This window comes from Leptonychotes weddellii, chromosome 7 (genome assembly GCF_054177405.1).
Source record: "Leptonychotes weddellii isolate Sample4059 chromosome 7, ASM5417740v2, whole genome shotgun sequence".
Taxonomy (NCBI): domain Eukaryota; kingdom Metazoa; phylum Chordata; class Mammalia; order Carnivora; family Phocidae; genus Leptonychotes; species Leptonychotes weddellii.
The window spans coordinates 89,870,240-89,886,912 of NC_138375.1; the positions used below are offsets into that span (position 1 = coordinate 89,870,240).

The 16,673-nt window shown below is 37.6% G+C and overlaps 1 long non-coding RNA gene across 1 annotated transcript in view; it reads right to left on the reverse strand.

Annotated features, from left to right (window-relative positions):
• LOC115941533 (uncharacterized) overlaps positions 1 to 16,673 on the reverse strand; it is a 63,458-nt gene that overhangs the window by 1,912 nt on the left and 44,873 nt on the right. The window lies entirely within an intron of this gene.

Sequence of the window (16,673 nt, forward strand, 5' to 3'; positions counted from 1 at the left end):
CATTTCCAGTACTAAAGACAAAGGTAATAAATACTCAAAACTCCATACCTTTCTAATTTTACTACAATTTCCTCTTATCTATGCCCTTGAGATGATATTGGTTGTGTTTCCCTGATGGAAATACTATATATGTGCTCCTGTGCGTCTCTGCCTGACCGCAAGGTTCGTAACATAACACTGGTAGCTTGAAATCAGCCACAGTGGGAGGATCTATACCACAGAAAATGGCTAACACTATAAATCTGAGTTTTTTCTTTGTTCAGAGACCTGGTTGTTAAACATCTACCAGAACACCCTGGCAACATCTTCTGGTCCTAAATATTTGAGAAAGGTCCCAGTCTGCCCTTAACAATGACTGAAACACTAAATATTTTGGAATCCACACCAGCTGACAGATGGTCTGAGTTCACACTAGCAGTGTTCGATGTGCTCCCTTTTCCATGATTCCTACAGCCAAGCACTGCACTGTGCCATGATCGTAAAGAGTAAAAATTGTGATCCAGCAATTCCACTTTTGGGTATTTATCCAAAGGAAATGAAATTACTATTTTGAAAAGGCATCTGCACCACCCCCATATTCATTGCAGAATTACTTACAATGGTCAAGACATGGAAACAACCTAAGTATCCATCAACAATGAATGGATAAAGCAAATGTATGTGAGAGAGAGAGAGATACATATCTCACATTTGGAATGCAATGGAATATCATCTAGCCACAAAAAGGAAGGAACTCCTGCAGTTTGCAACAACATAGATAGACCTTGAGGGCATTATGCTAAGTGAAATAAATCAGACAAAGACAAATACTGTATGATCTCACTTATATGTGGAATCTTAATTTAAAAAAAAAAAAAAAGCTGAACTTACAGGTACAGAGAACCGATTGGTGGTTGCCAGAGATGGGGGTGGGGGCAGGGGTGGGCAAAGTGGGTGAAGGGGGTCAAAAGGTACAAACTGCCATTATAAAATAAATAAGTTCTGGAACTGTAATGTATATCATGATGACTATAGTTAATAATACTGTGTATTTGAAAGTTGCTAAGAGAACAGATCTTAAAAGTTCTCATCACAAGAAAAAAAATGTAACTGTGTGGTAATGGATGTTCACTAAAAGTATTGTGGTGATCGTTTTGCAATATATACATATATCAAATCATTATGTTGTGTACCTGAAACTAATACAATGTTATATGTCAATTATATCTCATTTAAAAAAAAAAGAGTGGAAATTTTGTTCTGATCACAAGAACCAGCTCTGCTCCCTATCCCACATCTGTTATCAGTAAGTCTTTCTGTGTCTACTCAAAGACTGTGATATCGTTGTGCTGCACAGGAAGCAGAGGGAAGGCTAAAGATGTCTTTCATTTGGGGATGTTAGTCGTCCACGAAAGGACAAAGGATGAGGATGGGAAGCTTCAACCGCTGTTCCATCTTCTCCAGCAGGAGTTGCTGGGGGTGAGTTTTTCCCGAAAACACCCAGAGGCAATAAACTGCCACAGTAAAACCTTTTTTCTTGTGAAGTCCAGCCAGTTTAGCCTACATGAAACACACTCCAGTTTCTTTATTTGAGATTGCTTATTTTGCCTATTTATTTTACCACTTGCCAAATAACCATGGCCTTATTAGGTAAAGGATGTTCAACTCTCTCCTGATCTGTGTTTTACATGTTAGCTTTGTCATAATAAAATTCCCCACACTAACTAACCAGATTTATCCCAAAGCTATCTTGCCATCCATCTAGGGCTTAGGTAAATAACATGATGCTCACATAGTTTCTCTCTAAACCCAGGCTGCTTCCAAAATAAAACTGCTATTTTATTAGTATATTTCCGTTCTTCCCACCAATAAGATAAATCCACAGACTAATGTTAAATTAACATGGGCTGTTAATAGTATTTGTGGGGTGGCACCTGGGTGGTGCATTTGGTTGGGCATCCGACTCATGGTTTTGGCTTCGGTCATGATCTCAGGGACATGGGATAAAGCCCCGCATCAGGCTCCATACATGGAGCCTCCTTGAGATTCTCTCTCACTCTCCTTCTACCCCTCCAATTTGTATGCTCTCTCTCTCTCTCTCAAATAAATAAATAGATCTTTAAAAAAAAGTATTAGGGGGATGGTTGGGGCTGAGGAGGGAGGGCTGAGGAATGTGAAGTGCACTAAATTCCTTGTCAAGCAAAGGAAAGAGTCTGAAATTAATAATTTATTCTTACTCTAGGTTTAGATACGTTAATTAGGTTCTTTCAGGTACCATGAGCAGGGAAATGATTATGCTGCCTCAAGTATGGGAATTTATTTATGATGTAGCAGAACTAAAATATACACAAGTTCTACAAGAGATGGCAAGTAATTAAAGATAATTCTGACCCTGCTCTTAAGAGAATTTATGAATGTTCCAGATGTATTCCAAAGAGTTGTTCATTTTTCTCCTGAAGACATTAGAGAGACTTCTAGAACATAAGTGCCCTCATGTGTGAAGAGACATAAGACACAGATCAACAGATATTGGGATTCTAATTATTTAATCTGGATATCATTCAAGTGATGAATAAGAACTTTAGTGATACAACAAAAGTGAATCACATATCCTTAGTTTTATGTACTCAGTCAAGAAATTGCTACTTCCCATTAAAACAAACACAATTTCAGATTGATGACAATTCACCCAATAGTAGATTTTATCTTAAAAAAACAAAAGGAATCAATGCATTTGATATTTGCAGAAACATTACTGACTATAGAATAGAATTGTATACTAGACTAAATGGATCTTGGGAGCTTACAATTTACTACTTTATGGTTAATGAACAGCAAGATGACTGAATTACTAAAACAGATTGTATTTTCAAATTGATGCTAATTTCTTATGTAATGGTGAAAGATTAAATGCATTCCTCTTAAAACTGGAAGGAAGAGAAGCCAGCTGGTCTTCCTACAATTCAACTCAATTGTGACATTAGGTTCCCAGAGACAGCACCCAGACCCCGTCCTACAAGACTGCCCTCACTTGAGATGCCAAGACAAGTCCAGGTTGTTTCCTGGACCAAGTGGCTATAGTAGGAGATTCCAATGACTCCCTCCTTGGGTTCAATTAGTTGGCTAGAACGCCTCACAGACCTCAGAGAAACATTTTACTTAACTGATTACCATTTATTATAAAAGGCTGTAACTCAGGAACAGCCAGATGGAAGAGTTTCATAGAGCAGAGTATAAGGAAATGACAGGGAGTGTCCATGCCCTCCCCCACCCCACCACTCTCCCAAATCTCCATGAATTATATTCACCAACCTGGAAGCTCTCCAAAACCCAACCTTTTGGGCTTTTATGGAGGCTTCATTAAAATAGGTATGCTTGATTAAGTCATTGGCCATTGGTGATTGAACTCAACTTCCAGCCCCTCTACCCTCCCAGAAAATAGGGCAGGGAGACAAATGAAAGTTGCAACCTCTAATCACATAGTTGGCTCCTCTGGCAACCAGCCCCGATCCTTAGGTACTTCCCATAAGTCACCTCATTAACATAAACCCAGTTGTGGTGGAAGGGGCTTCTTATGAATAACAAAACACCCATTTGCCCTTCATGGCTCTGAAGTAATTTCAGAAACTGAGGACAAGAGACCAAATATTATGACAAAAAATGCTCCCATTGCTCTTATCACGCAGGAAATTCCAAGGGTTTGGGGAGCTGTGAGCCAGGAACCATGGGGCTAAGACCAAATAATATGAAAAATATATATTTGGTCATTCAGATGATTTACAATACATATTTTCTGTAAATCACAACATTCCGTTTTCCCATTTTAGCCTGAAGGGAACTACCTATACAAGTTATTTTATTTTTTAATGTGGTCTTATGAGAAGAATATGGTCTCTTGGATTTAGACATGAATTTAAAACTTGGATTTAAATTTTTTAATTCAAAACTGCACTTCCTAGCAAAATAGAGCTTAGCTAGTAGCTAATATATAATACATTATCTAGTTGATAAAAACCCTTCAAGATGTCCCACTTAAGAATTCTTCCACAATGTGTATATATATCAAATTATTACACTGTACACTTTAAATAAAATCCAATTTTATTTGACAATTATATCTCAGTAAAGGTGAAAAAAATTAAACCTTGAAAGGTTAAAAAATATATATATCCCACAGAAGAAGAATGGGCTACTGTTAAATAATTTCTGCTGAAATCTCCTGGGTCACCTTGCACAGCTAGAACTCTAGCTAATGATGCCATCAAAACTGAATACCAATCTGTATGCTAGCATGGGACTTAAATTCTTAGCAGAATTTACGTAGGTAGTCATAGTTACAAATTGGTCACTTTGTTCTTGGAGATGAAAAGTGATGGTCTACTAAAAAAGCTGACTTCATGTCATTGGTTAGAAAAAAAATATGAAGCTGCAGTTTCAAACCCTGTCTTTTAAACCCTACTAAAAACATACATATTTTGTGGCTATTAAAATGAGTACTTTCTAGAAAGTATCTTTTTTTTTTTTTTGGCATGTATATAACACATACTGACAAAACCTTGCCTCAGAGGTAAAAAGAAGGATCACACCAATCAGTTGGAGCTGACAGGGCCTGAATATATTTATAAAATATATTTTTTGATACAGAGCTTCTAATTCAATAAATCATTCTGCACAGGAAAAAAAATACATAATAATTATCTGTTGGTCCACTTCTAACGAATCTTATTTTATCTACTAAATCTGCTTAATAAAAATCTGCAGTCAACAGAGAAACAGTAAATATTCTACAAAGAGTAGTAATCTCTGAACCTCTAACTCTATTTTAGGGCGGGCTCACCTTCCATTCATAGACATGTTTATTGAACACCTACTGCATGTCAAACTCTGTGTTAGGAACTGGAGATAGGGCTGCAAGTCTTTTATGGCCTCTGTTCTTAAAAATTAACAACGTTCCAGAAAGACAGACATTGAAACAATCATTACAGTGGTGATCAGTGCTACCTACACAGAGGTACAGGCTGTTGCTGGAGTGTTACAATAAAGGCTAACCTAATCCAGAGGTTCCCACCCAGGAACCCAAGTTCAAACTGAGGTTTGAGGATAACCAGGAGTTAACAGGCTCTGTGAGCACAGAACACCCACACAGCAGGAAACAGAGGAGAGAGGAGAGAAAGCAATGCAAACCAAGTTTCAGCCTTGCTCATTCTCAGAAATCCTGGGCAGTTTGATAATCTAAATTTATTATATTCGACTGGCTTATGGAACATCCTGGACTTGATTTCTTTTGCATCCAAACTTAAAGCATCTACTAAATCAGTACCGTTAAAATCATGGTCCACTTCCCAGCAGCAACGGCTTGTAGGAAGTTCACATTCTTCATCCACACCTGACTAGTTTCCTAGGGTTGCTGTACAATTTAACATAAGCTAAATGATTTAAATCAACAAAAATGTATTCTCTCACAGTTCTAAGGGCCAGAGGTTAGAAATCAAGGTGTTAGCAGGACTGTGCATCCTTGGAAGTCTTCAGGGCAGAATGATTCTTTGCCTCTTCTCGCTTCTAATGGCTCCAGGTGTTCCTTAGCCTATGACTGCAAAATCCAATTTCTGCCTTCACATGGTTATCTCCTCTGCGTGTCTTTTCTCCTTCAGTGTGATCTTATAAGGACATTTGTTTTTGGATTTAGGACCTACCCAGATCATCCAGAATAATCTTGTCTGGAAATCCTTAGTTGTACCTGCAAAGACCCCTTTTCCATATAAGGTCTCATTCACAGATTCCCCGGGATAGAATGTGTGACTATATCTTTTTGGAAGCCACCTTTCAATCAACTACATCACTCATTCAATCAAAATCTCTGGGTATGGGGCCCAGAGATCTGTAGGTTAACAAATTCTTCAGGTGATTCTTATGATGAGAAAGTCTGAGAATCACTGGACCAATGCCTTCCTGCTCATCTGGAGTCTGTAATTAGCTTCTCCTAGTCAACTCTTGGCTACTGCTGGTCTCAGAGAAATATCTTTATAGGAAGCATGAAATGTTCATTCTACATTATTAAATGATGACATACTCAAATAATTACTTTCAAAAGAACCCAAGAATTAACCTTTTCCTTTTCTCATACATAAAAGAACATTTACTTATGGCTTGATGATAATGTCATAATATAAGGGCAAACCATTTTGTATGTAGGGTATTCCTTATGTGCAATGAATATGGAAATCAAATGATGAGAATTTTCAAGAAAAACAGAAGTAAACAGCATCATTTACTATATCAAGGACATTAAATCTTTAATCATTAGAAACATAAAATTCTCTTCTTTTAGGAAACCATTACCCATCATTCCCAGCAGTTATGATAAAAATAATAAAAACTACAAATGTGAGATTTTAAAGGTTTTTTTATTTAAAAAAAGAAAGAAAGAAAAGAATGAAGGTATACTATGCCCTAATCCAATTATCCGTAAAGATTTTGCTCTTATTCCAAGATCAAGTCTGTTACCCATTTTATAAATGAGCCAGGTCTAAAGGTTAATTGTATTCTAAAAACCTACAGTAGTCTTAAAATGTCAAATGAAAATCTTTCTAAAATGTCTTCATCTTTACAAGCTCTTAAAGATCCTTAAAGCATCAGTAATGACCTTGCAACGTAGTTAAATTCTATATACATTTTTCATAGAGAAGTACTTAGCTTGCATATTATAGATGATGGATAGATATATACAAAACAATCAGGTAAGACTGAAAAATCCAGTCCAAGTATTTTGCAGACATTCAGAAAGACACGCTAGAAATAGACATAACATGTACTTTCTCACAAACATATACACACTGTTGGAAAACACAACCAGTAGTCTATAAAACTATGCTTTTATAGCTCAGGATTCTTTTGTCTATACAGACCATGGATTTCTGTTCCCTTTCTATTGTAAATATAAGTGTGCATGTGAGTATGAATGTGTTCTGTTTCCCTCACTCCAATGAAAATCTGCACTCCTGAAACTTACCATTTACAACCACCTGTACTTCCATTCCTCCCACCTAGGTCTAAGTATTTTCCTTTCACTTGGGACTTACTCTATGGGTAGAATCTACTTTAATATTCCCAGCTACCTCCCTAGAGCTCTGCCCCAATTTATTCAGTCAACAACTATTCATTTGACACCTACTGTGTGCCAGGCACTATGGATACAGAAGCAAATAAGGTAGATGTTCTGCCCACATGGAGCCTTCTTTCCTGCTGGGGGGTGGAGGACTGTGGAGGAGAGAGGTGGTAAGGGGTGAGAATGAAGGAAAACACTAGAAGTCAAGAATATGATACACTGTGATTATATTCCATACAATATGTGCCAAAAGTATAATATATTGTATCTCAAAACCTCACAATAACCCTATGAGGTTGAATATTATATTTCTGCCAATGAGTAAAATCAGATTCAGTAGAATCAAATAATTGGCCCGAAAACACAAAACTGGTCATTGTTGAGGCCAGGATTCAAACCAGGTTTCCTTGTTACAGATCATCTACTTTTGACCATATCATCCACATTGTCCCATATGAGATAGAAACTTCAATACACTCCTCTGCTTCCTCCACCTACATCCCCTCAACCCCTTCTGTCTTAACACAAAACTAGGCTGAGCCACACAGGTACAAATGAAATGGGGTGCAAACATCTTTATTTGTATAAATCAGTTAGAAATCTGTTTCTCCAGTCTGCCTACTAATGCAACTTAAAACAAAAAGCTCCTGGATTTTCTAAGTCCAGCACTGATTTTTCTCTCCATCAATTCCAACTTGTAGTCAAATGACCACCAGGTTAAATCTTAGTGAACTGAATGTTCCATCTTCCATCATCGCCTCTGGGGTAGTAACTGAGTGCCAGGGAAGTATATGGGAGCATTACAACATTGGTAAGCTATATGTCACTTCTCTGAGGTCATGTTTCTGCTGGTGTCTATCCTTGTATGAACTCTTGGTTCAAGGTATCTAGTGCTTCCCCAAGCAGAGCTCAAAGCTCTTGACCACCAGCTCCTCCTCAGTTCTCTGGTACTGCCAATCATCTTGGGTTCAGTTCTGCACTCCTTCTCATCCCCGGCATAAAGTACAAGCAGCATTCTTTTTGGTGAAGGCTTTCTCAACAATGCTAGGTGACCTCCTCCCAAGTGATTTATCAACTTTCACTCTTAGCTATCTTGGAGGCTGGCAGTTGTTCTAGATTTTGCCTGAGACTTTCCTCTCTGGGATCCTGAGGTCTAAGGCAGATTTGAGAGGGTGGAGACACATACACAGATGGGGTCCAAAGAGTAAAGTCACTACACTGCTTCTAATTTCCTTTGTCTTCTCTCCAAACTCTCTCCTCTCCTCTAGCTTAGATGTCATTTACTAAGTTTGAAGACTGGGGGCAGAAATATAAACATGTTCTTTCAGTTCCTCAAATCCTTTCTAGTCTCTTCTATCTCATATCCAACTCAAACTTAGAATCAAAGAGTAAGTCGATTTTGTTCATGCTATGAATTATTTCTACATCAATAGGAGCATTCTGCCTACTGGAAAGATGGGGAGCTATAGAAAGTGGACTGGAAATAGTGCAGTAATTCAGGATTTGAAATATCCTGTACTAACAACAGCTATTTAATAGAATTATAGCTTTTAACCATTTCATCATTCAAGTCGGTTTATATGGGTAGACACAACTATAAAAAGCGAAGCTCTGTGCTAGGTATCTGCATAGACTCCATATTCTCTTAAATAGCAACATAGATGTTCAATTAACAGCAAGAGTTGGATCAGGAATAGAAGCCAAGAAAACACTCATATGGTACAAATTTTGATACTCAATTCAGGAAAACCAGATTGGTGGTGTTAGAAAGCATCTAGAATCTTTCATAGTGAAACTGGGGATTTTCAAGATTCTTTTTAACTATCTATCCTCAACTCTAAAAAAGCAGTAAGAGATACAAAAAACAAAAAAACAAAACAGTGGTGGAAATGACAATGGACAGACAACTACTTGAAAGCCTCACTTTGTTCAAAAACAAATAATGATCATAACAAAGGTGGTTACCTTAACAGATTTTAAAAGGCAAATAATTTGAAATAAAAGGCACAGGGTGTTTAATATGTGGAGTTGCTTAGAAAGTGGTTCAATGCAAATTAGCTGGATCAGTGTTTCCCTAGCAGAGAAGCAATTACATTTAAGAAAATTTTAAAAAGGTGGTTACTAAGCAACTACATTCAGCCTACATGCATTGTTCATCCTCTCTGGTAAATTATAGAAAATGACAGCCTGTCATTATGGAACAGAGACATACAAAATTAGGGCATTGTTATTCTATGTTCCTCCTACAGGAGAAAGATCAATTATATCTTTGGCACAGTGATTAGGTTAAATAACTACAATAAGGATTAAATGTTAGTGTGTCATGGTAAAAATGTGTAAAAAGCCCAGGAGTTTTTCAAAGAATGACCCTTGTCAGCAGTTACAACCCTACTTTGACCTGCCTTCACATCATATCTTCCCTGTCACAACAAAAAGAGCTCAAAACACTCTACTTTATTGGCAGAATCTTACGTGAGTCTTTGGTAGAACAGCTCTATAAGAAAGAGACATGTATTAGTATTATTTTCAACTTAGAATTCTTTGTTCCCTCTAATAAGTTAATGATATTCTGGGAGTCAATGCTGTTTTGATGGTACTGCCTTAATGACTGCCTAACTATTCCTTTACATGAGAAGATCAGTATGTAGCAGTAGATGAAATCCAAATGCCCCTATCTTAAGAGTATGAGGAAAACACCTCGTTTCTTGGGTGACAAAATATTTCTTTTAAAAGAGTATGCCACTGAATTTACTAAACATGTGACCAATAGACCAGATAATAATAAGTATTCTAGAATTTCAGGGAAAATCTATTGAATGAATGTATTTTGAAGTTTTGGTCATTGCCTATCGGCAAAAATAATTCCTGTGGTTGGATAAAAGCAGATCTCTAAGTTTTCCATTTCCATTTCAAAATGCATTACAAAACAATACATCTTTAGAAATAATACAGTATTTTCTTGTGCCCACTCCCTATATCTCTTCCTAGTCTATAATGATCAAGTTCAGAGGGCAATAATGAGCACAGAGTGGATCTTTCTTACTACTCAGCAACAACCATTTTACAGTTATTTCTCTCTAATGGTGGCTCTCACTATCACGTCAGTAAACATTCTGAGGAAAGAAGAAACTTGTTTCCCAGCCCCATTCATTTCACTACATCTTACTGCCAAGGAGGACACCATTATTGACTGTGACCTAGAAAACTGTATAAGAAAGAAAAGACCAATGTCAAAACCAATGAATGAACTATAACTGAACAGGAACTGCCAAGCAGGGGGCCATTCCAGAGGCTCCCCTGCCTTATCATGGTCCCTCTCCAGGGCTACATGAATCTTCTTTTATTCCATTTCTCCTTCCCCCTTCATTATCTCTACTCAATACAGTTCTCTTTTCTCATAGTTTCTGCTTCTTCATAACCTTGGTTTACCCATGGCCTTGTCCATACAGCATGGTATTCTTTCATCTCTACCTCTCACTTCTAACTAGATAATTGCTTTGTATTACTTAGTCTAAATTTTGTTAAAAGGTAAAATAATTTACCCAGTTTATCATTTTGAGTCAGATCATGTTATAGAGTCAGATCATGTCTCCCTACACTGGTTGACTCAGAGCACTACACTCTTTCCCTCCCAGCACCCAGGATCCTTCTTTTTATTTATGTCTTATTTATAGCTGTGAAGAAGTTCCAGGCCACATGGGGGGCCAGGTAGGTAGGTATTGTGGCTGACATGTCCAGCTGAGGTCCTAGTCAACAGCCAACATCAACCACCAGGCATATGTAAGTAAAGCTGCCTCCAGATAATACCAGTCCCCAGCCATTCAAACACTCCTAGTTTTTGAGTCTTTCTGGCTGATGCATCAGATATCATGGAGCAGTGACAAACCATCCTTACTGTGCCCAGTTTTAATTCTTGATCGACATCAACTATGAGCACAATAAAATGCTTGCTTTGTACCACTGAGTTTTGGGATAGTTTGTTGTATAGCAGTAGATAATTGGAAAAGATTTGGTACTGTAAGTCAATTATCTATAGCTGTGTCCATGTTAGTGGCCTAAAACAACAGCAATTATTTTCTTTTCTCTCCTGTTTCTGGGGGTCAAGGATTTGAGAAGCACTCAGCTGCAGGGTTGAGGCTCAGGTCTTCAGTGCAGTTGCAATGACAGGAAGACTGGAGTTAGGAGGCTAGCAGGGCTCAAACAACTGGCAGCTGGCCTGGCTCCTCTGCTGGTTCTGAGGTTTCAAGGGCTCTCTGTGTGGTCTCTCCATAGGGGCTAGTTTGGGCTTCACTGCAGCATGGTAGTCTTGAGGTGATAAAATTCTTTCATGGTAGTTCAAGGCTCCAATGTGATGACTCTTTCACTGAACCAGATGAAAAATATATTGCCTTCTAAGACCTAGCTTTCTAAGTCACATAGCATCATTTACACCATACTCTTATTGCTTAACTGGTCACTAAGTCCAGCTTAGATGCAAAGAGTAGGGGAGATTTAGACCTTTGAAAGATTTAAACTTTCAAAAAGAGGAGTTTCAAAGAATTTGCCTCTTAAACCATCATTGTTTAGTTCTGGACCAAAGCTTACTCCTATTCTAATGAGCTATGCCCAGGTTGGTGGGATCATAGATACATCCACAGCCACTCTTTCGTTAAGAGCTGGGGGTGGAGATGTCTCCCTACACTGGCTGACTCAGAGCACTACACTCTTTCCCTTCCAGCACCCAGGATCCTTCTTCTTATTTATGTCTTACACTCTGCATCCTATTGATCCCATCTGTTAGACATTTTTGAAGTTCTCTTCATTGATATTTAATACTCTTTATACAAAATTTACAAAGCAGAGAAAAATACCCTTCTTCCCACATATTCAGTTCTAGACATGCCACTTCCAACATGGTCTAACTGACATGTTTACAAGTACAACTATGATAACCTTCTAATAATAGGAAAGCAATCCAAAGTCATGACCAGTTATAGCATCCAGAAAAAAACTGTCAAAGAACTGCTTTAAAAGCTGCTTGCCTAACTCAAAGTCCAGAGTTGCCAATGATACATAGGTTTTTTTCTGGTCCGTTCTCCTTTTGCCCTGCTCCCACCCAGATATTAGTTCTCACCCTTTCGTGGACAAAAACTGACCAATTGTAAACATTAAAACACTCTAACTATGATAAAGGAAAAATAAGTAATATTTATAACAACAATTTATATTTGAGAGTAGAAGCAAAATAAAGAACCACTTGTTAATCCTGAAATTCTAGATTTACATATTTGTGATCAAGAAAGATTTACAAATTTATATTCTGCATTTTCCTTTTAGTATTGTAATTCTTTGTTATTACTATAAACTCGTAAGTCATGTGTTCCCTTTTTATATTCTATGACAAAAAAAATAGTCACATGAAGAGAAAAACTGAAGTAAATATCTAATAACTTAAGCAGTTCGCTATTTCTATTTTTCCTCATTATCTTACTATTAATAATATTTTATTTTTAAGTTGAATTAGCTAATAAACTAATTTGCCTAATTATAACTGTTAACCATTTCTTTTTATCTCAAGGGTTTTTCCTCTCAATTTAAAATGCAATACAAATAAATTCATGGGAAAACTTAGTGGATTGAAAATAACTGGGTTTTTTCCCGTTACCTCCTGAAATTCCACTAAAATTAGAGAAAAAGGAATTAAAAACTACACACACACACACCAGGAGCTAATTATAGCATATGAGAGACATCAACAAATTCTGGAAACTGAAAAACAATAAATGAGAAGTAGCTTAATTGACCAGAGAAAGAGGAAACCTGAATCTGTAATAGGAAATCCAATAAGAAGTAAGCTAATTATATCTCAAAAACTTCATAAGTTACAGAACTTTGGGAATTCTCAAGAACTAGATAAACCAGATATTTCTGAGTCCACAGTTTAGGTTGAGCTGAAGCAAGACAATTGTTTGAAAATCTTTATAAGGAGTAGATAGGACACCTTTGCCCAAAGCACTCACCAGTCCATTCAGACAAGGCAGGAAGATGAAGAGAAGACCAGAAATCAGAAGATCAGAAAATTGATCAGGAGACTATGACCTGGGCAAGACCAGTCATAACTGAGTGCAGAGATGGGGTGATTTACTGAAAAAGGGAACCATACAGACTGAACCCTAATCCATACTGAGCTCCCAGGAAACTGTTGCTACTTCTGTATCACCCCAGACAGGAAGGGGGAGAGTTCCTCTTTGAAGAAACTGGCCTAAGAAGAAAAACTTGTAAGAATTGATATTTAAGGTTCCCCTTAGAAGATGGCCTAGATTCCCCACCAAATCATACAAGTTGGAGTACTCAATTCAACAAGCCCCTAGAATTTCCATTCAGCACATAGAATTTCTATTCAGTATTTTAGGACCTCATTCTTAAATATGAATGGGCAATCACTAATTACCACATATGTGAGGAAAACCCTAACACACAGACCAATAAAAAGAGTCACAAACGGGGGCGCCTGGGTGGCTCAGTCATTAAGCGTCTGCCTTCGGCTCAGGTCATGATCCCAGGGTCCTGGGATCGAGCCCCATGTAGGGCTCCCTGCTCAGCGGGAAGCCTGCTTCTCCCTCTCCCTCTGCCCCTGCTTGTGTTCACTCTCTCGATATCTCTCTCTCTGTCAAATAAATAAATAAAATATTAAAAAAAAAAAAGAATTACAAACAAGAGGAACTCTGGTAAAAAAAAAAAAGAGAGAGAGAGAAAGCAGAGAGAAGAAACAAAACAAAGCAAAAATCTTGTAATTAAAATATCAATCAGAATATAAAAAATACTATAACCATAAAATAAGCAGTCGATAAAGAAAGGAAAAAATCAACAAAGCAAAAACTTTTATTTAAAAAAAAACTAAAAACTTCATATCAAAGGGCACAAATAACAAAGTGAAAAGGAATGGTAGAAAATAATTGCAAAGCATATCTCTGATAAAGGATTAATTTCCAGAACATATAAAGAATTCCTTAAACTTCAGCAACAAAAAACAACGTAATATAAAAATAGGCAAAGGTCTTCTTTCTCCAAAGAAGATACACAAATGACCAATATATATAAAAAGATGAGCAACATCATTATTTACTGGGGAAATGGTTACTATAAAAAACAATAATAACAACAATAGAAAATAATAAGTGTAGGTAAGGATGTGGAGAAATTAAGCCCTGTGTGCATGGTTGGTGAGAATGTAAAATGAAAGCCACTATGAAAAACAGTATGGTGGTTCCTCAAAACACTAAAAATAGAAATACCATAAACGACAGCAATTCCACTTCTAGATAATACATCCAAAAGAAGTGAAAGCAGGGTCTCAAAGAGGTATCTGTGTACCCTTCCTCATAGTTCATTATTTACAACAGCCAAAAGGTGAAAGCAAACCAAATAAACATTGACAGGTGAATATCCAAAATATGGTACATGCATACAATGGAATATTATTTAAACTAAAAAATGAAGGAAATTCTGATACATGCTACAACATGAATGAACCCTGAGGACAGTATGCTGAGACAAATACTATGCAATTTCACTTACAAGAGGTATCTACAATAGTCAAACTCACAGAAACAGAAGAAAGTAGAATGATGGTTGTCAGGAGCCAGGGAGAGGGGAAATTGGGGAGTTTTCAGGTATGAAAAAGGTCTGGAGATTGGTTGCACAACAATGTAAATATACTTAACACGAACTATATACTTAAAAGTAATCAAGATAATAAGTTTTATATTATGTGTATTTAGCTGCAATTAAAAAAATTTAATGGAACTAATCATAATGCATTATGTGGCTCAGCTGTGGACAATGTGTACATACATATTCATAATAATGTAGCACTCACTATTACTTTAGACAAAAATTGTGATATAACTATATTTGCAAGATAGAGGAAGTTTAGAGTGGGGGAGGATGGAAGTAGTTCAAGAAAATAAAATTTTCAATGATTATCAACGGATAATGTCTAAAATTGAAAAATCAGTAGGGCAGCATAAACACATTATTCAGAAATAAAAGATAAACCCTGTGCTGGTCTTAGGGTGTTTGCTCTCAGCTCCATATTTAATCCTTCACCTGCTCTGTTCTATTTAATAAGGGAGGTATCTGATCTCTGCAGGCTGCATTCTCCAACTATTATGTCTATTGGAAACAGCTGGTTTGTCCAATGGGTGGCACTGTCAAGAAACTGAAAGGCAAGAGGAAGAAAAAGTGTTTTTTCTCTCCTTCTAAACCCAGGTGCCACCTCAAGCAATGTCTGGGTTTCTTCAGTGGCTCTAGCTCCCACTAGACAAACCCTCTATGGTTCTAGGTTCTGCTTGGGTAATGTAACTACCAGGCTGAAAAACACTTCCTTGTTGCAAATCTTTGAGTTGCTCATCATTCCCTATTTGGCTTCTCAGCTTTTCTATTTCTAATTCTTGCTCTAAAGAGAGTTTTGTTTCTGCCTAGCACATAGCTAGAAAGGTATCTGTCCCATCCCAAGTATAAGAGAAAAATGAATGAACTACAAATTCATAACTTTTCTGTAACCCATCAGAGAACTGAGATCAGAGGGCAACCAAGTAGAAAGAAAGCCAAGGAAAGACAGGAGCCTCCAAGAAGCTGGAAGCACTAACTTACCTGCGGCAGGGTATGGAAGAAAGAGACACTGAGGACCATAAAAGTGGGCAAAAGGAATTCAACCATAATTTTTAACAAGTTTCTAAAGTCCCCATGTGGACTAGTGTAGAGATCATAGAACTCCCTGGGAGCTTCGGACACAAGGGGAGCTTATGCCCACTTGCAGTTCTTCTCCATAGACCTCCAAAGGTATTTATGAGAAAGATTTGGGTAGACTGGGAAAGGCATGAATCCCACCCATACTCTTCTCTTCTGTGGAACAAAAGCCTTAAATTACTGGGGAGGAAGAGCAGCAAACCATGTCACCCACAGCAGAAAGTGATAAGCAAAGGATGCACATTCTAAACTTGAAAACAACCTCTAAAAATAAATGAATAAAACTAAATACAGCTAATAAGTCAAGAGTGAAAATAAATGAAATATTAGAAAATACTTAACTGACGCCAAAAAAGAAGAAAAAAGGAACAAAGAAGGAACAAATAAAAAAGAGGTGACAAGGATCATAGGGGAAGGGAGGGAAAAATGAAACAAGATGAAGCCAGAGAGGGAGACAAACCGGAAGAGACTCTTAATCTCAAGAAACAAACTGAGGGTTGCTGGAGTGGAGGGGGGTGAGAGGGATGGGGTGGCTGGGCGATGGACATTGGGGAGGGTATGTACTATGGTGAGCACTGTGAATTGTGTAAGACTGATGAATCACAGACCTGTACCCCTGAAACAAGTATTACATTATATGTTAAAAAAAAAAAAAAGAAGGGCGCCTGGGTGGCTCAGTTGGTTAAGCGACTGCCTTCGGCTCAGGTCATGATCCTGGAGTCCCGGGATCGAGTCCCACATCGGGCTCCCTGCTCAGCAGGGGTCTGCTTCTCCCTCTGCCCTCTTCCCTCTCGTGCTCTGTCTCTCATTCTCTCTCTCTCAAATAAATAAATAAAATCTTTAAAAAAAAAAAAAGAAA